Below are 24174 nucleotides of genomic sequence, written 5' to 3'. Positions count from 1 at the left end.
ACTCCCCTTCTACGCTACTTGTTTATGTCATGAAACCGTCGTGTCACCAGCCATTTTGTGCTGTTGTTGTAACACGGCCCGAGTACCCGCCACACAACCGACCTTCATTCATATATAATTTTTTTTTTATTTTTTACAAAAAAAAACACCCAAAAAACACCCCACACGACGAGCCGTTAACCCCTCCAACCCTGGCACTCAAGTAGTTCACAAAAACGAACGCTACATATTTGTTTGCCCACAACCAAAATGGCGCCTGGCGCGCTCCTCCCGGCTCCCGTAGTTGCGGATTGTGTATTGTGGGCATGGAATCCCCAGCGCTGCCCTCCGCGCATGCGCAACAGGAAACTCCATGATCTAGGCTTGCTGGAGCCCAGGGAAGGAAAACAGCCACTGAGAAGAGAGAGGCAAGGGGTAGCTGGGAAATCTAGTAGCAAGCACAGGCCTGAGCAGCCAGCTGCATTACCTGCCCCCTGTAGGCTAAACGGACGGACCCCCCAGGGGGGCATACAGCTTCCCCGGGCATTGCACGGCTCTCCTATGCAGCCAGGGACGGAGCAGAGTGACACAACAAGCCCGCAGTGCCAGCTAAGAGGAGCCCAGTAAGGAGGGGCTGCTGCTGCCAGGACATCACAACATCCAGCAACACACAACAATAACAAGAATGAGAGGGAAGCCATAAAACCCCGCTGCAGCTTTATTGCCCTTTGTTGTGGCATTTATTTGCCCCCTGCTACGGAGGCCTGGGAGGGAGGCAGGGGCAGCTGCTGCAGGGCAGACCCTGCCTGTCATCTGGACTCTGCTGCCCACCAACTTCATCTGCTGCAGGTAAGTGTGAGAGCTGGCAGCTGCTGGCAGGCTGCATGTCACCTGGGCAGGGAGGTGCCATGCCAACGCCGGTGGCCGGGCACAGCGCCTCGCTGACAGCTTCAGCTTTTACATCTGTTATCGGCGCTTACGGTTATGCCATTCGCCGTAAAGGCGGTTCACAGGGAAGAGCGGCACCCGCCAAAAAAGTTGGCCACAGCTTTTCTGCAGTTTGACATTTCGGCAAAAGTTGCAGCTGTCACGCCAAAAAAGTCGCTTCCGTCGGCCGTCGCAACGGGGGCGCTATAGACGGGCAGGTGATCGTACGGTTGGCGCTGCAACCGATTGTCCTGGGATGGACGTTTGTATCTGGCGCTTTCACATCGGCGACAGACGCGCATGAAAAAAGTGTAAATGTCTGTTTTTGAGCATACTTTTACTTTTTTGTGTTTTCTTTTCCTCCTGTTAAATCTTTTGCGCGGTCGGATGTTTTAATGCTTTTTATTTATTTATTTTTTATATGAAAAGCATGGTTTTCGCTGTAAACGTTTTAGTTTATGGCGCAATATATATATTTTTTTCCATTTTAAGGTATTTAATGGGGAAAAAAAATGGATACGTAAGCGTGCGTTCACACACATGGTTTTCACGTGCGGGTTCTGTCCGATTGCGCTACGGACGGATGGAACGTGAACGAAGCCTTGATTAATTCACACGAGCGAAAGAGGAAGATTTGTGATTGTCCTATTTGTGGCGACGTCGGCCATTCTTGTCTACGGCACAAAATATCGCGTCGCACTCACAAGTAGATGTGGTTTGTGCGTGAGCGCCGTGCGTTTTTCACGCGTCCGGAAAAAAATAAGTACAGCGATGCCTTTTTTTTTTTTTGCAAAGTCTATCGCACTCGCATGAAAAAAAAAATCGCAGGATTATAAGTGCAGAATCGGCGCTAGCAGAATCGCAGTCACCGTGTGAAGCATAAGGAAAGGTACGGCCATAACTGCCCACTGACTGCAATGTCAACACGGTTTTCGTATCCGTACGGTTTTTTAGACGTGTCCATACGGTTTTTTTTGTGGGACAGAAAAGCGTAGTAGGCGGCGCTCTTCCATCCCGCAAAAAAAATCCGTATGCCTTGTTAATCGTATGATCAGTCTGATTACATCCAGTCTATGGGGCTAAACGCCACCTTTGTGTCCGTTTTTGCATTGTCATATGGTTATCCGTGAAATGTGGAATCGCCTAGGAGCGAGGGGCGAATGAAAAACTTTTTAAAAGAGTTAAAAAAATTTTAAAATTAGATCTAAATCAGTTAAAATAATAACCCAAAGCGCACTTACCTGCCCTCAGCGCTGCAGCGCCATAATCCTACTGGTCTGTGTTGACAGTGGAAGTCAGGTGACCGCTAGCTGCCAATCAGAGGCTGCCATGGATTTGCTTCAAACCCCAGCATTAGGAGAACTGGCAGTGACGCTGTGGCTTCTGATTGGCAGGCAGCGGTCACCTGACTCGCTGTCAACACAGACTGGGAGAATCGCAGCGCTGAGGACAGGTAAGTGCGCTTTTGTTTATTATTTTAACTCATTTTGGACTAATTTCAAAGTGTCAGTTTATACCCGGACGATCTCTTTAATTTGCCACGGTGCCCTATTATGCGTCAGGAAAGATGGCGACTGATGCCTGCGGGTACTCTGGTAAATACCATGTGCCGTGTAGACAGGGGAAACCAAATCGTTTCACCACTCTGCTCAGTGTTGCCTAGGGTAAGGGCCCATTCACACGGCAGTATGTGCGGGCCGTATGTTTTTACGGACTCGTTAAAGTCAATTGGTGGATTCAGATGTGCATTTTTTTTTTTTGTGGACCGATGTTGCACTTAAAACAAATCTAAATCCGTCCTATTTTGGTCCGTATTCACGAGAAAGTCTGAAAGTGTAAATTAAAAACGCAATAAACCCGACATAACGTGCGTGGGCGCTGCATTTTTTTCGCATGTTGCCAGGAGAAGCGCAAACAAAAAAAGGCGCAACAATCGGGCTTCTTGCGTTTCTGTTGCGTGCGTGAAAAATGGATTAAGAAAAAAAAAAAGAGGAGGATGCAAAAAAATAAAAAATCCCTACACGTACGCAACAACAAAGACGCACAGACAGCGAAATCGCATCTGTTCGTGTGAACGAGCCCCCGGTTATTTCTGGTCTTATTCAGAATTGATGGCTCTTGTATTTTTTTTCTTTCTTGTGTTTCAAAAAGAGTTAAAAAATGGTCCATTCCTCTCGTGGCGTGCAGCACGCTTGATGCCGCTGTTTTGCCGTGTTCACATGTGACAAGGAATGCACATGCCGGCTTTGCTACAAATTTCTCGCTTTGTGCTGCAAAGTGTAAGGCCTCCCTCACTCGGGCGTTTGCAGGAAAGCTGCATTTACTGCGGTTTTTCGTAGCGCTGGCACGCATTTTGCCTGCGTTTTCAGCACAGCTGTCAGCACCAACAGACCCCCTTTTTTTTTCCAACAAGATATTGCTCTGATGGGCTGAGCCGGCGGCTCTTCCAATCAGAGCCAGCGCTGGATGCACCAATCACAGGCATTCATTGAATGGCTGTGATTGGTTCATCAAGCACTTGCTGGAGGCGGGGTCTTCAAACCCCATTACAAGCAAAAGATGCCCTGTCAGCGCTGACAAGTTCCCAGAGGGCAGCAGGAGGGATCCAGGCGGCGGCTGCTAGGCGAGTATTGATTTTTTTTTAGGCAGTGTAGCTAGGACTTGTGTTTAGTACGAAGTTGTGCCGCGTTTTCAGCAGCGTCTGTGAGAGGGAGGCCTAAGGGTTGTGAGACGCACAGATATGAGCCCCATTCTTTTAAATGGGGTCATACACATTAGCCATGTTTTCCCGGATGGCTCCGTGATGCGGGAAACACATTGCAGCATTTTCTATCTTTCTGCCATCTCTCGCACTTTCAGCAATGGATCCGGTGCCCGCGGCTGTGGGGATTCCCTTCACGCCTGCAGTGATGCCGGGCTGTTTTCACATGCAAACGCCACTTTCACATGGTAAAAATTCCAATATCGGGCCGTGAATCGCACCCCGTTAGCGCTATTCATTAGGTGTATTTTCTGTCTGTGCATTACAAATGACAGATATGAAATGCCACACAGAGCGAGGTACATCCAGCACAGAGATCCAAGGATTTAAAAAATATATATCTTTATTTAGAAACCAATTAGAAGTTCCTGAATTCAGAAATGAGGAACTCCTACGCGTTTCGAGCACTACGCATATTTTATATGGTAGAATTTGTTCCTTCCCGCCCCCATGTGCGGCCCTAGGGGGTCCTGCAGACGAGATTGTCATATGCATGAGCTTCATACCTGCAAGAAATCCTGCTGGAAGTCCCACCTCTGCAAGAGTTTGAGCGCAGCTCTGAGGCTGCACTGCAGGCTGGAGCTGAGGATCACTAGAAGTAATGCAACATATTTACTCAACTTATTATGAAGATTAATGTTGTATGTAAATCAACACGGGGTCACGTGTCCAATTATTGCGAACAGGAAACGGTTTCTCACTATTGCCTGGCTTTCCGTGCCTCTTGCACCTTTTTTTTTTTTTTTTAACCCTTAGCTGCCTGCATGGCTTAATCGTATGTCACGGTAAGTGGGTTACGGTAACTGACAGCCTACATCTCGCGGGTGGGGTTTAACCTCTTAGATGCTAGTGTCATTAGTGACCGCAACATCGGAGGACTTGAAAGAGAACCTCTCCTCAACTTTGAGCCCCATAAACGACGTTATCGGGCTCAAATGTGAGGAAGCTCGCCCAATGCCTTGTACCAGCGCTGTGTCCCCATGAGGTTGGTGTGCGCAAACAGCGGGGCTCTTTTCAGAAAACTTTTTGCATGCACCCTCCCATAGAGATGAATGAGCCAACTGAAAAGAGTCATGCTGTGTGCGCGTGCCAACTTCGTGGGGACACCTGGTGGGTATGAAACACGGCTCCCCGCATCATTCCTGCATCTTTGAGCCCCATAATATAGTTTATGGGGCTCAAAAGTGATGACAGTTTCCCTTTAAGAGGGGGAGTGGCACACTCAGGGTGTGATCATGGGATGCTGATGGGTTCTCATGGCAACCGGGACCTAGCAAAGACTCTAACATCTGCCATGTGCATGTGCCCACAGGCAGGACCTAACAGATTGCCTGACAGGCAATAATACACTGCAATACAAGAGTATTGAAGTGTATTATGGAAGCGTTTTATAGGATAGAGATGCTAAAAAAAAGCCTGGATTCCCATTGACAGTGATAGGATGTGGATTCTAGGGCAGATTCCGTGGCCAGGTGAACATGTCAGTGTATTTTTTTTTAACGTTAAGAAATAAAAAAAATAATTTAAAACTATTTTCCCATCTGCGGCACGGACGGCTTCCATTTTTTTCTTGTGGGAAAATGGCACAAAAATGGAGCATACTGCGGTTGTCCTCACGCGTGTGCGATCCGCATGTGGGGGGGAAATGACATCTGCAGGTATTGAATTACCTGCGGGTGCCCAATGATTCACTATGGGCGCGGATCACGCGCGGTTTTTAAAATTCCATTTTTGCTGTGAACATGGGGCCTGAGGGCTCTTCCTCACTTGCGTTTTTCTTGCGCATTTTTTTTGCAACGCACAAACTTGTGATTTTTTTTTTTTTGCGTGATGCATTTTTAACATTAGAAAGTCCCATTAAAAAAAATGCAGCGATATCGCATGAAAAAAATACGCAAAAAAACCACAAGTGTGGAAGAGCCCTTAGGCCTCCTGCACACGGGCGGATTTGCATTGCGGAACTCGGAGTGGGACTCCGCCTCCGGATTCTGCAGCACATCCAGCCCATAGCTTTGTATGAGAGAACGCAATTTTCTGCCCATGAACAGAAATTGATTGCAATTTTCCACAAGTGGGGGAGAAATGCGATTCTTGTGCGGGCTACACACGGCCAACGGAAGCCGTCTCTCCTGCGTCCTTTCTGCAATCATTGTTGCAGAATGGCCGCAGCGGCGTCTCCGCCATAGCGACGGCACGGCAGCCTTTTAACTGTGCATGTGCCAGCCAGCGCTTGGGCCGGCACATTTGGAGCAGAGGAGGGCGCGTCATCGTTATAATGACCGGCGTTCATCTATGATTGGAGGCAAGCTGCCTGGAACGATCCCGACTCGCTCCGCCTCCATTCGCTTAGCGCTGATGGTTCCTCTGTAAAAGCGCAGGGACGACCTGTTGGGCATCTGCGCCCTACAGGTTGTGCCGTGTGAAATGGCCTTTGGGCTCTGTGGTTAGTGTGAAAAATGCAGGATTTTCGTGTTTGGTAATTTTTTTTTCCCGTTTTTCTCAGGTTTTCTGACACAATCTTTAATAGAGAAAAAAAAAAGAACATTCCTAAAAAAAATATGCTTAACACAGAAATGTGATTTGTGTAATAGTACATTTTTTAATGTCACATTCCCTTTAAACCCCCCCCCCTCCCCCTCCCCCGATGTGGTTTTGTTGTGGATTTGCTGCGGTCTTACCTCGTGGTCCTGAAATGCGTCTACATTTTATTTTTCGCTTACCACAACCGCCGTCTTCCAGGAACAATTTGTTCAAACGAGCCGACCCGAGCGTCTCCACTGCGGGCGCGTTCTGCATCCTTCTGGCTCTTACGTATTTGTTGTCTGTGGCGAATAGCTTATTTACACGAACGCATTTGTGTGCGCAGTGAGTAGAACTGATTTCAATGGCTTCATTCACACGAGCGTATTTTGTGCGTGCGCCAATATTCAGGGCAGGCGCACACAAAAAATACACGTGCAAAAACGCAACGCCCGTTGCGCCAATGGGTAGCGCACAAGCGCATGTAAATACGCACACGCCCGTGTAAAGCCGGCCTAACTGCGGCTACTGGGGACTTTTTTGCCTGGCAAGTAAAAAATAAATCTTAATTGGCCCCTGAAGTCTGAAGTAATTTTGTTGGTGGAACTCGGAATAGATTTTTTTTTTTTTTTTTGATGGTTAACCCTTGATGGAAGTGATGCCGTGGGAATGACAGGTCCTGGCGTGCCTTGGGGAACACAATAGGGCTCTTCACATTTTGAATGTACGTTTAGCATGTACGTTATGGCCGGCTGCACACGGTCGGATGTGCATTTCACGTCCCCGAGCAGAAATCGCAGCATGCTGTGATTTTGTGCGGCCTCCGCATGGACTGCTTCTGTGGAAGTCAATGGAAGCCGTCTGCCCCGTGGCCCTTTTGCAATCATCATTGTGGAAAGCTCACGGGATCCGTGTCATCGCCTAGTGACGGCGCGGCCTATACTGTATTGCGCATGTGTGCTGGCTGGCGCATCGGCAGAACAGAATAGAAATTGCTGGACAGGTACGTTGGCGTCACCCGCCGGGTACAGGGTTTGATTCCGCACTAGTGTGCAGGCGGCCTAAATGTACATTATCAAAAAACGGAAGCAATTTTAAACATACATGTACTTCAATTTTATTTTTCTAGTGTAAACCAGGGGAATTTAATAGGGGGGCAGTGGTCTGACTGCGTACTGCAGCTGCAAGCGCCCCGGGAGCCCTGCTGTCTGCTGAAAAATAACTTTTTACCCACATGGGGCCCGCGGTGCGGCTAATGCCACCACGTGGGGCCCGCGGTGCGGCTAATGCCACCACGTGGGGCCCGCGGTGCGGCTAATGCCACCACGGGGGGCCCGCGGTGCGGCTAATGCCACCGCGGGGGGCCCGCGGTGCGGCTAATGCCACCGCGGGGGGCCCGCGGTGCGGCTAATGCCACCGCGGGGGGTCCGCGGTGCGGCTAATGCCACCACATGGGGTAACAAAAAAAATGATACCAAACTTGCCTAGGGGTCATTTTTTTCATTTTGATGTGTAATAGAGTTACGTTTCTCAGCATATGGGCGGCTTCACAGCAGCGTAATTCACTGCATACCGAGAGACACGCTCGTGGCATGCAGCAAGAACGCAGTGACATCGTGTACTTTCTGCGCGCCGCCAATCGCCATGCACTTGCCGTGTATGCCATAAGAAACGCCAAGAAAGAACATGCTGGAATCTTTCCTACGTGGGTATTTCCACATGGCCGAGCGCTGCCTGTGATTGGCTGAGCGCTCAGCCAATCAATCACAGGCCTTTCAGCAGCTGGGGATTTTAAATCCTCACCTGCTGAAAGAACTTCATGACAGTGGCGGGACCCAAGCGGCTAGACACGCCTGAACCCTGGCAGGAGTGTACGGTTGAGTATATATATTTTTTTTATTTTTCACACATGCTAGGGAATGATTTTTAAGGAAGGGCTTATATTTAATACCCTTCCCTGAAAATCACTGCAAGGGTTGCTGGCAGTCCATTGCTGTCAATGGGGCCGCCCACAGTAGCCATGGCCCCATTGAAAGCAATAGGAGAAACTCACGACTCGAGTATAAGCCGAGGGGGGCTTTTTCAGCATAAAAAATGTGCTAAAAAAGTCAGCTAAGGCCTTCCTCACACAGGCGTTTTATACAGCGTTTAGCGCTGCCTTTTCAGCCCAGTGCAAAACGCTGTACAACACTCCCATTCATTTCAATGGGGCCGCTCACACAGGGCTGAAAACGCAGCGCCTTCCAACGCTGCACTTTGCCAGCGATGCAAGTTCTATTTTGGGGCGTTTTCAGCCCTGCGTCGCCCATTAAAATGAATGGGCAGCGGTTTTAGCACTGCTGAAAACGCGGCAACACTTGGTGCCGCGTTTTTGGCAGCGTTAACCGCTCGCTGATTTTCGGGGTGAGGGCTTGCAATAGAAGCCCTACCCCGAAAATCTGCCCCAGCTAGGCTAGAGGAAAAAAAGAAAGTAATACTCACCTAGCCGCTGCAGTCCGGGTCGCGGCCGCTGATCCGGGCTTCCCTGCATTCACAAGTCTATTGCCGTAGGCCAGGTTTGAGAACCCCGCCTCCGGCAATAGAGTGCTGTGATTGGTTATCGGCATGCTCGATGCCCAATCACAGCCCTTCATTGACTGTCTCAGCCAATCAGCGCCGGCAAGCGCTGATTGGCTGAGACAGTCAATGAAGGGCTGTGATTGGGCATCGAGCAAGCACCGACAACCAATCACAGGTTCTCAAACCTGGCCTCCGGCAATAGACTTGGGAGTGCCGAGGAAGCCCGGATCAGCGGCAGAGACCAGCGGCTGCGACCCGGACCGCAGCGGCTAGGTGAGTATTTACTTTTTTTTTTCTTTTTAGCATTCTTGGCTGCGTTTTCAGCCGAGCTGAAAACGCAGCCAAAACGCTGGCATAAAGTATGCCAGCGCTGCTGAAATCTGCAACGCTGCGTTTCTGCAAACACCCTGTGTGAGGGAGGCCTTAGGGTGGGGTCACACAAGCGTGTTTGTGTGCGTGCATACGCACGCACAAAAAACCCGCTTGTATTTGCAATAATGCATTCCCTATGGTGTGTGCACATGTCTATACTTTGCAGGTGCGTGCCTGCAAAGATAGGACATGCGTGCACCATAGGGAATGCACGCATTGTTTTCAATAGAGCCGCGGCTGCTGCCGGCGGCTCCATTGAAAACAATGCTCTGCCGGCCCCCTGCATTCTTTTTCAGGGAAGGGCTTTACATATAAGCCCTTCCCTGAAAAAGAAAGATTTTAGTGTAAAAAAAAATAAATCTATATATACTTACCCCTCCGCCACTGCCGTGACCCCCGCGGGCATGGAGAACACATCTGCCGCATGCGGCAGATGTTTCCCTCACCCCTGCTAGTTAAAAGAAGCCCCTGCTGCTACATCTGCCACATCTGTGGCAGGGGCAGTAGAGGAGTTCTTTAATTCTCAACTGTAGCTGTCACACATGACAGCTGCGGTAGAGAATCCGGCATCCCTGTCAATGGCTTTTCAGGTAAGGCCTTCATAAGCCCCTTCCTGAAAATCCATTTAAAATAGTGTACAAAAAAAAAAATCAATACTCGCCTGCCAGACTCAACCGCGACTTCTGCCGCTGTCCCCGGCTCTGTAGTTCTGAGCTATCAGCAGCCGGGGATTTAAAATCCCCGCCTGCTGGTAGCTCTGATTGTGATTGGCTGAGCGCTTCAGCAGCCGCAGCTCCATTGAGAACAAGCACGCAGCTGCATACACGTGTGTTTTTGCTCATATGTAGGTGCACCCCTTTGTACGCGTGAAAACACGCTCGTGTGAGCCCACCCTTATACTGGAGTATATGCGGCACTTTTTTGTGGGACGGAAATGTATGGTATTCTACATTTCTCTGAACCACAAATAAACGTACACAGACGTAAGGGGGGTCAAAAATACACAGTTTTTACCTACTTTGGAAACTTCTTTCACACTTGTTTTGTGGTTTGTGTTTTTCTGTTTCATTGTGGGAGCAGGAAAATGGAATGAATTGACCGATCTGGTCTGTCTTATGGCTGACCTGAATGGCGCAGAATAGTTAGCTAGCCCATCATGCTTCACTAATTCATCTGCGATTTTCATGGAAATCAGGCTTCTGAGGCTCATGTGAACCAAAGGGGCAGTTAGACACAAAGATATCACTCAAGATTCGTTCAGAGCCGTCTTTTGAGCGATAATCGTTGCGTGTAAAGGCGCCCATCGTGCATTTTTCGTTACCTATTCGCTCATCGTTGCCTTTCAGTCCGCTTAAAATCCATCGTTTGACAGATCGCTTTCCGTTTGGTTTACATTACATCCGTTCAGCGATTTAAGGAGAGTGTTGAATCGTTTGGCGGGGCGTACATTCAGCGATTGGCTTTGGGAGGACAAAGCTTGGACTTTAACACGCCCACCTAGTGCTCAACCAACGTCCGCGCCGTTGTGACCTACCCTGCAAGCAGCAACCAAGACCGTTGAAATATTCGCCTTTTTGAACGCACGTGCCAAGGTCTCAGATTATTTTTCTTTAGGCTCGCGCAGATTTCGTTACCGGATTCTACCAGTCGATGAGCTGCTTCGTGATCTGGACGGTTTTGCCATGACGTATTTTGTACATATCAGATTACATCGGCCTATTGGTGACATTTAATATACAGATAATCTTATATGATAAGGCTTTATTCAGACTTCCTCCAGCTCTTTCCATCTAGGGGTTTTGTCATAACCCCCCCCCCCCAGCACCGCATGCTACAGGATGCTTTCTAGTGAAACAACGGAATTCTTTTACGGAACCCATTGTAATCAATCGCTTCCGTCATTTTGACAGACTAGGTGGCCTTTTTTTTTTTTTTTTTTCCTCTTCCAAAATGGAACAGAGGAACAGAAATCTGAACAGAGCCGAGCAGATGTAATGTAGAGAGTCAGAATCATGCAAATCTAGAAAAGATCCGGCTCGCCAACCTAATCCCGGCCTAGAGGGGGCGCACGCGTTCGCTTGACAAGATGTAGAGTTAAGTGTGCCGGAGAGAAAGCCAGCTTGGAAAGTCAAAATCTTTAAAGCCTAAACTTTATTAATCCACGTTAAAAATATCCTTTCGCAACCACAACACGGCAGCCGCTGACGCGTTTCTGGCACAGGTATGACTAAGGCCGCGTACCTGTGCCAGACATGTGTCAGCAGAAGCTGCCATATTGTGGTTGCGAATGGATAATTTAACCTGCATTAATAAAATCTAGGATTTTAACTTTGCAAGCCGGGCGATAGCTGGCTTGTTCTACAGCACGGTCATAATCATGGCCCTGGACGTTGCCGTGGCAACTAGAATGTAAACATTTAATTTTTTTTTTTTAGATTCCTGGCTGAATTCAAACAACTGTAGGAACAATGCACAAAAAAAAGTTTGCTACTGGTGCTATAAGTAAAGCTGTTGGGTTATTAAACTTACCGTTTGGGTATATAGGGTTAAATCGTTGTACGGTACGTGTAAGACTGCAGTCACACTACCCGCTCTCTTTTTTTTTTTTTTATTACTTGGCTTCATCCTCAACAACTGAAAACAGGCAGTCCTGGACTCAGACAGTGCTGAATGGACCTAATTGGTTAGAATGGGATTTCATGCCAAACCTGCATCGGGGTGTTGGGTGAATGGGCCAAGTTATGATCACTAAATGATTGGGTCAGATTATATCCTGATCAGCAGGACCTGTTCATAGTGTTCCTGGTATATAGTGGTTAGTAGCTACCGAAAGTGGCCCAAGGTGAAACAACCGGTGACAGGGTTATGGGTGCCCAGGGTTCAATACTGCATGTGTGGTCCAATCTCACAGAAGAGTTAAGCCCCACTTACACGCAAAGATGATCGATCAAAAGATAGGGAGAATGACCCTTTGGGCGATCATTTTGCATAAGCTGCTAATGGACACTAATGCGCAGTAGTAGCTTCATTTGCATGTAAATGAGCCTCCCTTCGCTGTATGCAGATAACAGCAGGCGGTCTGTTATCTGCGTACAGCCTCTTCGTTCTGCCTCGGGACTGTAGCTTAACACACTGTTATCAGCTCTCCCATGGAGAATCACAGCGTGCGGTATCTGCTACCAGCTCTCTGTCCAAACGATGGATTTTAAACCCAACTAAAAATCATTGTTTGGATGAAAAGCAAACGATGGCAGCATTTACACGCAACGATTATCGTTTAAATGACATCGTTTAAGCGATAATCATTGCGTGTAAATGAGGACTTTCTACAGGACAAAGTGCTGAAAAAGTTACTGCTGGTTGTAATGGAAAGGTGTGAGAACACACGGGGCACCGTAGCTCGGGGCTGCATAGCTCCTGACCAATCAGTGTCCCAATGTTGACCCTGCCACTGCTAGAAGCTCCTACAATGGGCAGTGAGCCTCCGAACCGAACCATGGAGCAATGGTGGCAATCATGTGGCTAGGCGGGTGAGTGCACATGACTTACCTGAGAAAGTGATGGTATCGGGGGGGCACTGTGGGAAGAAGGCCAGCAGGCGGAGGCAGTATGATGCTCTGGTCCTGGGATTCATGTGGTGATACTTTTGACAGGTGCCACCTAACTCAACATTGTATAGTCCCAAGTACCCCCACCTTCCATAGCTGGGGTATTCCCTAATGGCAATCGTCTCTTTCAGCAGGATAATGCATCCTGCAACAATGCAAAAATTTTTCTGGAACATGACAAAGGGGTCATGACTTGTCCTCCATACTCCCCAAACCTCCGATCGATGGGGGAGGTAGGTTTATGACTGATCAATACATATTCCTATGTAAATACTGTCATCTGTGTGATTTGAGACCCCCCATAAATGCTCATTAATCCTTTAAAGGGGTTGTCCCGCGCCGAAACGGGTTTTTTTTTTTTTCAACCCCCCCCCCCATTCGGCGCGAGACAACCCCGATGCAGGGACGTACAGAAAGCTTACCGGAGCGCTTACCTTAATCCGCGCGCTCCGGTGACTTCTATACTTACCTGTGAAGATGGCCGCCGGAATCCTCTTCCTCCGTGGACCGCAGCTCTTCTGTGCGGTCCATTGCCGATTCCAGCCTCCTGATTGGCTGGAATCGGCACGTGACGGGGCGGAGCTACACGGAGCCTGCATTCTGCACGAGCGGCTCCATTGAAGAGAGCAGAAGACCAGGACTGCGCAAGCGCGGCTAATTTGGCCATCGGAGGGCGAAAATTAGTCGGCACCATGGAGACGAGGACGCCAGCAACGGAGCAGGTAAGTATAAAACTTTTTATAACTTCTGTATGGCTCATATTTAATGCACAATGTATATTACAAAGTGCATTAATATGGCCATACAGAAGTGTATAGACCCACTTGCTGCCGCGGGACAACCCCTTTAAGGACGCGGCAATTTTTTTTTTCTCCTTTTTGGTTTTTTTTTTTTTTTTTTTTTCCTCCCCACTTTTAGCAAAAATAATTTTCATTTCCCCATCGACGTCGCTGTATGAGGGCTTGTTTTTTGCGGGACGAGTTGTATTTTTCAATGGTGCCATTTAAAGTACCATATAATGTACCGCAAAACCTTTTCAAAAACTCTCAGTGGAATGTAAGGAACAAAAAAGTTCCGCCATCTTTGGGTGCGTCTTGTTTCTACAGTGCACACAATGCAGCAAAAGTGACTTTATTCTATGGGTCACGATACTGAATTTATATAGTGGGGGGGGGGGGGGTTCTTTTTTTTAACGTTTAGCATTTTCCACAGATATTTTATATAATTTTTTTTAAAATAATTTTCTGCCGCCATCTTCAGATAGGTATAACTTTTTTTTTTTACTTTTTTTTAAGTCAACACAGTTGTGTGAGGGCTCGTCTTTTTTTTTTTTTTTTGCATCCTGTAGTTTCTATCGGTACCATTTCGGATCATATACGACCTTTTGATTGTTTTTTTTAAACTTTTTTTCTTGGTGACCAAACAAACACAATTGCGACGTTTTTCCATCTTTTGTTTTTTACACGTTTACCGTGCGGGGTAAATAGTGCATTGCTTCTATAGATCAGACTTTTATGGACGCAGTGAGTGTGGATTGGGGCTAGAAGAGAGAAACTGTGCCGGAATAGGCCAAGAGTAAGCTGTAACAGTGTGCGGCCAGTTTCGTCTGTCCAGACAGTCCAGAAGTCATTTACATACCATACTGGACATGCAAAAAATAACCAGATTATCAGGAAATTGCAGCACTGAGGAAGATGGGAAAGGTAGGGTTGGATTCCTGTGTTGAGGCCGATTTAGACACAATGATTCTCACTCAAAAGCCATCTGTATACCAGCTGAGCGCTCCGAGAAGACAACATCTGTATGCAGAAGACAAGTGGCCGCGCTTCTCTTCTGTATTCCCCGCTCAGAGCGCTCAGCTGTGTACCAGCTGAGCGCTCCGAGAAGACATCTGTACACAGGACATAAGTAGCCCTGCTTCTCTTCTGTATACGCCTCTTGGAGCGCTTGAGCAGAGAACATCTGTATGCAGAAGACAAGCGGCCCCGCTTGTCTCTGCATAACCCGCTCGGAGCGCTCAGCTGTATGTAACGATTATCGCTGGAAAATGGACATTAAACGATAATAGAACGATAGTTTGTTTGAATGGCATGTGCATCAGGGAAGGTAAAAAAATTAGATAAAAATTGTTAAAAGACTGAACAATTTTGTATTTAAACCAAACGATAAGCGAACTGCCAAACGATGGATTTTAAACGGAATGAAATACAACGATGAATGAATGACTAACGAGAAGTGCACGATGGGCGCGCGTTTACACGTAACGATTTTCGCTCACTTTCCACACTTTTAACGAACTTTGAGCGAGAATCGTTGTCTCAATGGGCCCTTAGTGGCGCGGTATATGTACTGCCATGGTTGTGCAAGAGACAAGTGGCAGACCTCCTATAAAGCTTGGAATACCCCTTCAGAGTACGGTTTAGAGTGGCGGGAATGCGGCTTATGTTCTGATGTGCGAGGTGTCAGTCTCTCCATAATAATATGTAGATTTATAAAACTACCACTATAACATCAATACAAAAGTTTGCCCGCATGGGCACGCACGGATCCCACTGCTGAATCCCTGCGTGCCCGCAGACATGGGCATTAAAAGACCGGTTCTTACCTCTCCGGATCCAGCGCAAGTCTCCTCCGTCACAGCCAGATCTTCTTTCTTTAGCACAGTGAATGTGTCCGCATGCGCAAGATGATGCGCCCAGCGCGTGCGCAGTGCCTTTTTCTTTTTTCTTTGCTTTCCCGCTGCACGTCCGTAGTGACAGCTGCAGGTGTGCTGCAGACTAGACGGCTTCGTTGACTCCAATTGAAGCCTGTGGGATCTGCAGGAAAATAGAGCGTGCTGCGATTTCTTACCGTGCGTGCGATCCACACACTGGGGGGAAAAAAAATCACATCCGCATGCTTTTAGCTGCTCTGCGGGCGCCCATGTGTCCTTATGTTTGGCTTGATTTGCAGATCTCCCACACGGGTGCTGCAAATCCAATCCGCCCGTGTGCATGAGGCCTGAGATGTATATCATTTTTTATTATAATATTACCGGTATTTAGATTATTTTTTTGTTTCTTACCACGACATTTCAGGGGGACGTTCTTTACAGCTTTTGAGAAAAAAAAAGTTCATGCTGGTGACGAACTCTATATTGACAACGATTTAAGGGTTATTAAATATGACCAAATACCTCTGAATGTGTTTCCTATCATGAATTGGGTGGGGAACCTGCTTTTGGACAGAAATGACATTTAATTAATGGTTATTTAGCTGAATGAATTGTATGTCCATCCGAACTTTAACTCTTTCCAATCCAATTTGTATCCTGGTTTTCCTAGGGGACTTACTCTTTTTCTGCTGTTATACAACGGCGCTATATGCTGGCTAAAGCCAGTACTGCATGAGTAGACACGTTGGATAGGCTCTGACAGCAGAGAGGCTGGCAATATACAGTAAGAGAACCCCGACGGACGTCTTCCAACATCAGAGCTGTACAGTCTTAAATCATAATGTCTTTAGACGTCAGACAGTGGATTAGAAAGGGTTAAGGCCCCTTCTACATTGACCAATTGACTCGTTGGATTGCTGGAATCTGAATGATCTTTAAGTGTCGGCAGCGACTGAACAATGAATGATAATTCGTCCGTCATTCCGTTTCTGCAGGCACAAAAAAAACAAGAGACGATTATGTTGTTCATCTGTGAACGACGGCCTGTTTACTGTGAATGGAGGTGGGTGGCCAGAGTGATCTCCGATGCGCTCCAGCAGGGGCGTAACTATAGGGGATGCGGTTGCACCCGGGCCCAGGAGCCCATAAGGCCTCTCCTCTCTATAGGGAGCCCAGTACTCTGAATAAAGCGTTATAGTTGGGGGTCCTGTTACAGACTTTGCACTAGGGTCCAGAAGCTCCGAGTTACTCCTCGCCGGGTCCAGCTCCATTCACTGAAAGCACAGGAGCGTTTATCGCTGGGACGACAGCCGTCCCATGTAAAAGGACCCTAACTTTGGATTACATGAAGGGATTTTCCAGGACATGCATTGATTGCCTACCCTGAGGATAGGTCATGCACGTTCGTTGGGTTGAGATCCGAAATCCAAGACCCGCACCAATCAGCACCATTTGGAACATGGGGTCCCCTAGGATCCATATTACATTATAGTGCTTCATATATTATCAGGTGCTTCAGATATTCTCCCCTGTAAGCAATACTACCGTGTTTCCCTGAAAATAAGACAGGATCTTATATTAATTTTTGTCCCAAAAGAGGAGCTAGGTCTTGTTTTCAGGGAATGTCTTATTTTACTTACCCAGCATGCTTGGTCCAGGTCCTCCCCACTGTTTTCCAGAGCCTGTAGAAATTCCAACAGTTGTTGGCTGCCCACACAGGATCGCTTCTTGGTTACAGGATTCATAAGTCTCACCTCCACGAAGCGATGACTGTGATTGGTTCTTCGAGCACTGCATTGATTGGCTGGGCCGCAACGCACTAGGAACCAATCATAGCCATCGTGTTTTGGAGGCGGGATTTCTGAATTGGCTGAGCTGCAGCTAAGCCAATTCATAAATCCTGTCTCCACAACGCAATAGCTGTGATTGGTTCTTCGAGCGTTGCGGCTCAGCCAATCACAGCCATCGCTTTGTGGAGGCAGGATTTATGAATTGACCAAGCTGTGGCTCAGCCAATTCATAAATCCCGCCTCCTCAAAGTGATGTCTGTCATTGGTTATACGAGCACTGCATTGATTGGCTGAGCAGCGCTCGAAAAACTAATCACAACCCTTACTTCGTGGAGGCGGCATTTATGTATCCTGTAACCAGGAAATGCAGGAACCGCACTGGGGCTCTGGAGAGCAGAGGGTGAGACCTGGACCGAGCCTGCTGGGTAATGTATTCCCTTTTTTTTTAAATGGCTTATTTTGGAGGTAGGGCTTCTATTTCAAGCCACCCGGAAAATCCTGAAAATCAGATTTTTCAGGGTAGATTTTATTGTCGGGGAAACAGGGTAGTAGCGGAGAATCCCTCCATAATACACGATGCAATGGGGCCACGATTCTTGTTTGTTGTTGGGCTTGTACAGACCCCGCTATAGAGCTGGATGCGGGAGTCTGACTTGGATTTGAATAATTTTACGGTACTTTCGAGTTCCTCTCAGAGCAGCTCCTATCGCCATGGAAACTGAAATGTAAATGGTCATTTACGCGTATTCATTTGAAGTATAAATCGCCCTTTGAAATCAGTGGGTGGCCATTATTTTCAGTAGGCGCTTACGGTTACCAAGGGCCGAAAATCATACTTGACAAGGCTGTCCGGTGGGGGCCATCGGCTTCAGCATCCGTGTCCTGATATGGCCCATATAAGAGGGTTGTATAGATAAGCCCACCCCACAAGAAGCCAGAAGTCTTATGACAAGTTATAGATGTTTCTACCTGTAGAAGTTATTAAAGATGTCGACCCGCCAATGTTTATCATCTGCCCACAGGGATAGCGTCCCAAGTCCCGTGAGTGAATGTAGTGACGGTCACACATGCGTACTACCACTTCACTCCCTACTTATGGGACTGACGGATAGCGCTAAGCGCTGTACTTGGTTATCACCTTCAGTTCCATAGACTGTTAATGGAGCGGTAACGTACATTCACATCAGGGACTCTAGACCACTGTTCTTGTAGACAGCAGGAACCCAGCGGTCGAAGACCCAGCGATCATATACTTTGCACTTTAGGTGATAAATATTTCGGGTGGGCCGATTCATTTTAAAGGGAACCTGAAATATGGTGCTGTAGTCCACGGGCGGGTTTGATTCGAAATTTCGGGAGCCCGCAGTGGAACCCGACCCTGCCTCTGGCTGGGGACCCTGTGTATCGTGAATCCGCGGCCCATCTACAATTGATTTCAATGGAAGCCGCACTAAAAGGGAGCATGCTGCAATTTGATTTCCACGTGTGGAATCCAGAAAACGAATCTGCATCTGTAAATTGAAGTGCGGACGGCCATTCTTCATTGAACTGCAGATATTCTGCGCGGGTGCTGCAAATCAAATCCACCTGTGGACATTGGGCCTTAGGCCACGTGACAGGTGAAGTATCTTTCATACTCATCCGTTACCTGGTTCACCCCCCCCCCCCCCCCCCCCAAAAAAAAAATAAAAAATTACAAGTGGTGCTATAGAGACAATGTGGAAGGGGATCGATGGGGGCAGATGGACACTAGAAATCTCTGATGGGCTTATAATGGGGAGTGGGACAGAATTAGGTGGGCAGAGGCTTTGTGAGTGGAGACGGTATCCAAAAGCGCCAGAAGTTCAGTGAGGGGTTGGATGAGGACATGGAAGACAATGGTGGCATTGTACCTTTAAGGCAAGTGCTAGGGTTACTGTGGAGGGCAGGGACTCAGTTACGGAAGGCAAGGACGTGTCTGAAAAAAGACAGCAGGGGCTGTTAGTGTATATTCAGATGGGATTTTCTTTTTATAGCATGACCATACTGGAGTTTTGCCACTATTTAGCAAAAATTGGCCATTTGGACACAGTTTTTGGTAGTTGGGGCAATAAGCCACAACGTGATTATTGTCTAAATATACCACTAAAGGGGTATTCCTACTGTATCAAGTTATTCCCTATCCATAGAATATGGGATAACTTGCTGATGGGTGGGAGTCTAACTACTAGGACCACGACCGACCCTGAGCTTGCAGCCACTGAGCCTACCAAAGTATGAGCAGTAGAGGACACGCATGTGCGCCTCCACTCTATTCACTTCAGTGGGACCGCTAGAGATAGCCGAATTCAAGTGCTCAACTATCTCTTGTGGTTCCACTGAAGTGAATGGAGTGGAGGCGTGCATACACATCTTCTGCTGCTGTGGATAGAGGATAACTTGCAATAATGGGAATACTCTTTTAAGGGGGGATGAAAGGCGGTTGTACTATGGGGGAAGCAGGCCAGAAGGTGGCCAGGGACAGAGATAAAAGGGGCTCTTTGTAGAAGAGAAGGTGGTAGGTACTGTGGAAAGACAGCAGGTAGGGAGCTCAGAAGGAAAGTCAGGCAGTCTTCGTACCTGAGCGCTGCCGATGCTGTCGCCACTACTGGCTGTGGTGCGCTGGGCCTTGCCGTGGCAGTGGCAGGGGCAGGAACACTGGACTCCAGCCGCCGCCGCCTGCAATGAAGAAAGCTCCTCTAACTCTCTCAACTGAAGATGCTCGTCCTGTCATGATGGAGGAGGAGAGAACAGGAAGAGGTGAAAGTGGGTGCTGCCTGGTCCTCTTTCTTGCTGCAGTTATCAGCAGTTGAAGGACTACTTTTTATGCTACTTTAGAAACAGCAATCAGCAGCTGTATCTCTCATACATAGAGAAGGCATTCAGGGTGAGCAGGGAGTGTTTTTGCAGTAGCCCCGGGCCACTGATGCCGCGCACCCTGTAGCAACCCTGTGGTCTGCCTCCATTGGCGGCACACCACTGGTTATACTGAACCTTTCCCCATTAAACTATATATCGATTTGCTCGGCTCCTCCTGCTCTATAACATCATGCCTACAGTTTGGACAGCATGTTGGAGCTGATAGATTCCCTTTAAAAATGATTCTGAACGAGTCGCTAAGAAAAGTCAAAATAACTATTACAGTGGGTCAGAGGGGTCCTTACAGACCGCTCCCTACATATGGAGGGGTTATATGGCACTTTGAGACCCCCAACGATCCTGAGAATGGAGGGGAATTTATTGCTACACTTTTTAGAGCTCTTTTTTTGAACAGTTATCGTTCAGATTATAACTGGATCGTGCGAGACAGACGACAGTCGTTCAGTGTAAAAACTGCCAGCAACCGAACGACAAACGATAATTCTTTCGGCATTCCGTTTATACAGGCTTAAAAATCAGAAGCCGGTTGGTCCTTGTAAATCTCTATGAACGAAGGCCTATTTACTGTGAATGGAGACGGGCGGCCAAAAGTAATCCCTGCTCTGCTCCACCTCCATTCACTGACCAATAATCTCTGGGACGACTGTTGGGCGATTAGGTGCCCCACAATCGTTGCATTTAAAAGGACCCTTAGGGCCCATTTACACACAACGATTATTGCTTAAAATTTGTTTAAAAGCCATTGTTTGAGCCAAATTTGTTGTGTGTAAACGCTCCCATCTTTCACTCTTCGGCTGAACGATGATTTTTAGGTGAGCATAAAATCCATCTTTCAGCTGGAGGGAAGATAACACAGACCACATGCTGTGTTTGCTGCCCATGGTGCTGTATTCTCTACGGAGCGCTGATTACATTGTATTCAGCCTTCAGCCCCAGGGCAGAACTAAGGAGCTGAATGCAGAGAACTGACCCCCTGCTGTTCTCTGCATACAGCTATGGGAGGCTCATTTACATGCAAATGAAGGTGATAAGCTGCTAATGGATTTTAGTGTCCATTAGCAGTTTATGCAAAACAATCGCTCAAAACCTTTTGAACTATTATCTTTGCGTGTAAATGGTCCTTTAGTCGCTGACCCCTGGTTCATAAAGTGATGTTATGTTCTACCTTACATGCTGTCGCTATCATATGGGAATAACACATCCAATGAAAATAAAACTGAAATTAATATTCGTAATTAGTTTTATTAATTAAATACAAAGTGTCAAAATTAGTTTTTTTAATGAAAAAAAAACCAATAAATTAGGTTAAAAAGTAATCCTTCTCATGAGAACTGAAGGTTTCTTACGGATTGCTTCTGCACATCAGAACACTTTCAGACTCACTTGAATGACCTTTTCAAGAGCCGTGCGAGTATGGCTGTCAGCCTTTACAAAGTTCAGGTCATCGAAACTGGGCATGGGTAAATAGCATTAACGCTCGTTCCATTAGAACTCTTTGCAGGGTTAAAAGGAGAGTAAATGTCAGATGTAATCCGACTGGGAGATTGAGATAATTGGGAATAGATGGCCTACGAGGCTCATTTGGGGGATTGGTGGGTCGGGATATAACAGTATGTATTACTACTTGTCATTCTGCGGGTTCATACATAGATGAAGTTGTAAAGCAGACCCTTCCACCTCCATCTAGTTTGCCACCAGTCCATGTGGTTTCATTGTCCTCCACAGCTCAGAATGTTTGCACTTTCTCCCCGTTCCTCAGACATCTGCTTGGTTTCAGTGAATAGAAGCATTTTTGTTTACATTAAAAGGCTGACGCTCGTCTCGCCCAACCGGATGGATGGCTTGTTACAAAGAGGATCCTGATAGAATGTGACGAACCTCACTTGCAACTTTGTTTCACTTTCTTACCATTGGCGTATATATTTTACTATAGATTGTGTTCATCTCTTTGTCTCGTTTAGACCGGGCTCATGCGAGCAGATTTCAATTGTGGATTCCGCGATCGGCATTCACGCGGGCATCGAAAGGCGTGAACTTTAACTGGTTCGCTCAGACGTGCGGGTAGGAAATGTGGATTCAGTGAGCAGAATGAAAATCACAGTATTTTAGTGCGGATTCTGCTCAGATTGGCTTCGTTAAGGTCTATGAGTGCGAGGCAATCGCCGTCCATACGCAATAAACCCTGCGTATAGGCAGCATAATTGCTTGAAACTGTATAGAACAGTGGTGGCGAACCTATGGCATGTGTGCCAAAGGGGGCAAGCAGAGCCCTCCATGCTGGCACGCGCCGCCGCCGGCCGCTCACCACGAATGTCAGCAGCTCCCCTGCCGACATTCACTCAGCAGTGCTGCTGGCGGTGCTGATCCAGGCGCACGCTGTCTATTTTTATAACGACGGAGGTAAAAATAATTTATCGTGATAAGCCCCGCCCCCTGACGTGTTGGCACTTTGCGTTAAATAATAAGTGGGTTGTGGGTTGCAGTTTGGGCACTCTGTCTCTAAAAGGTTCGCCATCACTGGTATAGAAGAATCTCATCTAAGGGATGTTCTACTACTTTCTGGTGTTCGCTCCCTATCTGCGATCTTTTTTCTGCGCAGACAATACGCTGTACGTGCACGGAAAAACGCTCGCATCTGCAATCTTTCACAATTCGTTTCCGCAATGTATGGCAGGCCTTCCTGTGATATCCACATGCAGAATCCGACCCGTTCGTGTGAGCCCGGTCTAACACATATGGCACTTCTGGACGTGTTGTATAATATATTGGATACTTCCACTCTTCACGTCCCTCTTTATAAGTTGAGAGATTGCAGAATGTGACATTACGTAGGACCAAAGGACCTTGTAGACGAAATGATTATTGTTCAAACAATCGATCAAACGAGCAAACGTAACTATAACGCCTATTTGTCTATCGGCAGGATTAAAGGGCCACTTTGGTGCATTTTTTATTCGTTATGTATCTATCCCCGCAGTATGTAATAAACAGCTAGTGTTACCTTGGTTAGTTATTCCTTTCTATCTGAAACTCCCAGCCTCCTTCTCTTCAGATGGTCATGTGATCTCATTTCTGACCAGCTCAAGTTTACTTGGGTTTATATGTTCAGTTTTTAGTCAGTTTCTCAGTTAATGTGATGCTATTACATGGAGTGTAACCACATAAACTGCCTAAGGCCCCCTGTCCACGGGCGTGGTTCTGCCGGCGGTTAATTGCGGGCGAATCACGCCGTCAGCAGCTTTCCATAGCAACGCTATGGAAACCGCCGGCCCCCTGTCCACGAGCGGAGAATCAATGCGATTCTCCGCTCGCGGACCGCAATTCGCAGCATGCTGCCACATAGGCTGATAGCGGAGATCCGTCTGCCGGCTCCTGCTCCCGGGCGGCGGAGATCCGCCGCAGGTTACCGCAATGCCCATGGACAGTGGGCCAAAAGGGGAACGCAGACACTGCTCTCACAGTTGGGCCTCATGCCCACTGCCAGGTCGGATTCCGGTTACGAAATCTCGCAGTGAAATCAGACCCGGTGTCCCCCAGAGACCCCATACTCGCCTGTCTGGATCCACTGCAAGCGTCTCGGCCGGCAAGCCGGCGCACATGTGCAGTTCAGAACATAATGCGCCGACGCTGGGCTATGACGCGGATTCCAATAGAAGCCATCCGTGGAATGTTTCGTTCCAAATAGATCATCCTCCTGATTGTATACTTATGGGCTACAGCTTATTTAGGTGACTATAGAATAGAAGTGCTAATGGCAATATTGCAGAGAATGGTACAGGCGGTAGCTGATCATGTAATGCTGTGCTGATGCATCATGAGATTACTGCGAAAGTGAAAGGAACATGAAGATGGTGCTTGATGAGCATCAGGCAGGAAGCTGCACTGCATAGGAGTCATTATAGTATACCGAAGAGACCTGCAGAGTGTGACAGGCAATCAGATGAGGGGGGCAGAGATGGAAAAATGTGTTTTCGTTGGAGTGGCCCTTTAAAGGGGTTCTTCATGAGTTTTGTGGCAAAATACAAAACTGATAATTGCTGATATTCTGTAATGTTCTCAATATAAGACCTGGAATGTAGGAGGGGTGGCTGAGCTGTGATTGACAGC

General features: G+C 47.5%; 1 protein-coding gene across 1 annotated transcript in view; it reads left to right on the top strand.

Moving 5' to 3' along the window:
- The first annotated feature begins 387 nt into the window (after positions 1-387).
- MBD6 (methyl-CpG binding domain protein 6) overlaps positions 388-24174 on the top strand; it is a 58935-nt gene continuing 35148 nt past the window's right edge. The window contains exon 1 of the mRNA XM_066584426.1: positions 388-828. The gene's annotated coding sequence lies outside the window, so the exon portion shown is untranslated. The remainder of the gene's footprint in view (positions 829-24174) is intronic.

This window comes from Eleutherodactylus coqui, chromosome 1 (genome assembly GCF_035609145.1).
Source record: "Eleutherodactylus coqui strain aEleCoq1 chromosome 1, aEleCoq1.hap1, whole genome shotgun sequence".
Lineage (NCBI taxonomy): Eukaryota > Metazoa > Chordata > Amphibia > Anura > Eleutherodactylidae > Eleutherodactylus > Eleutherodactylus coqui.
This window is presented reverse-complemented; position numbering and strand designations above follow the sequence as displayed.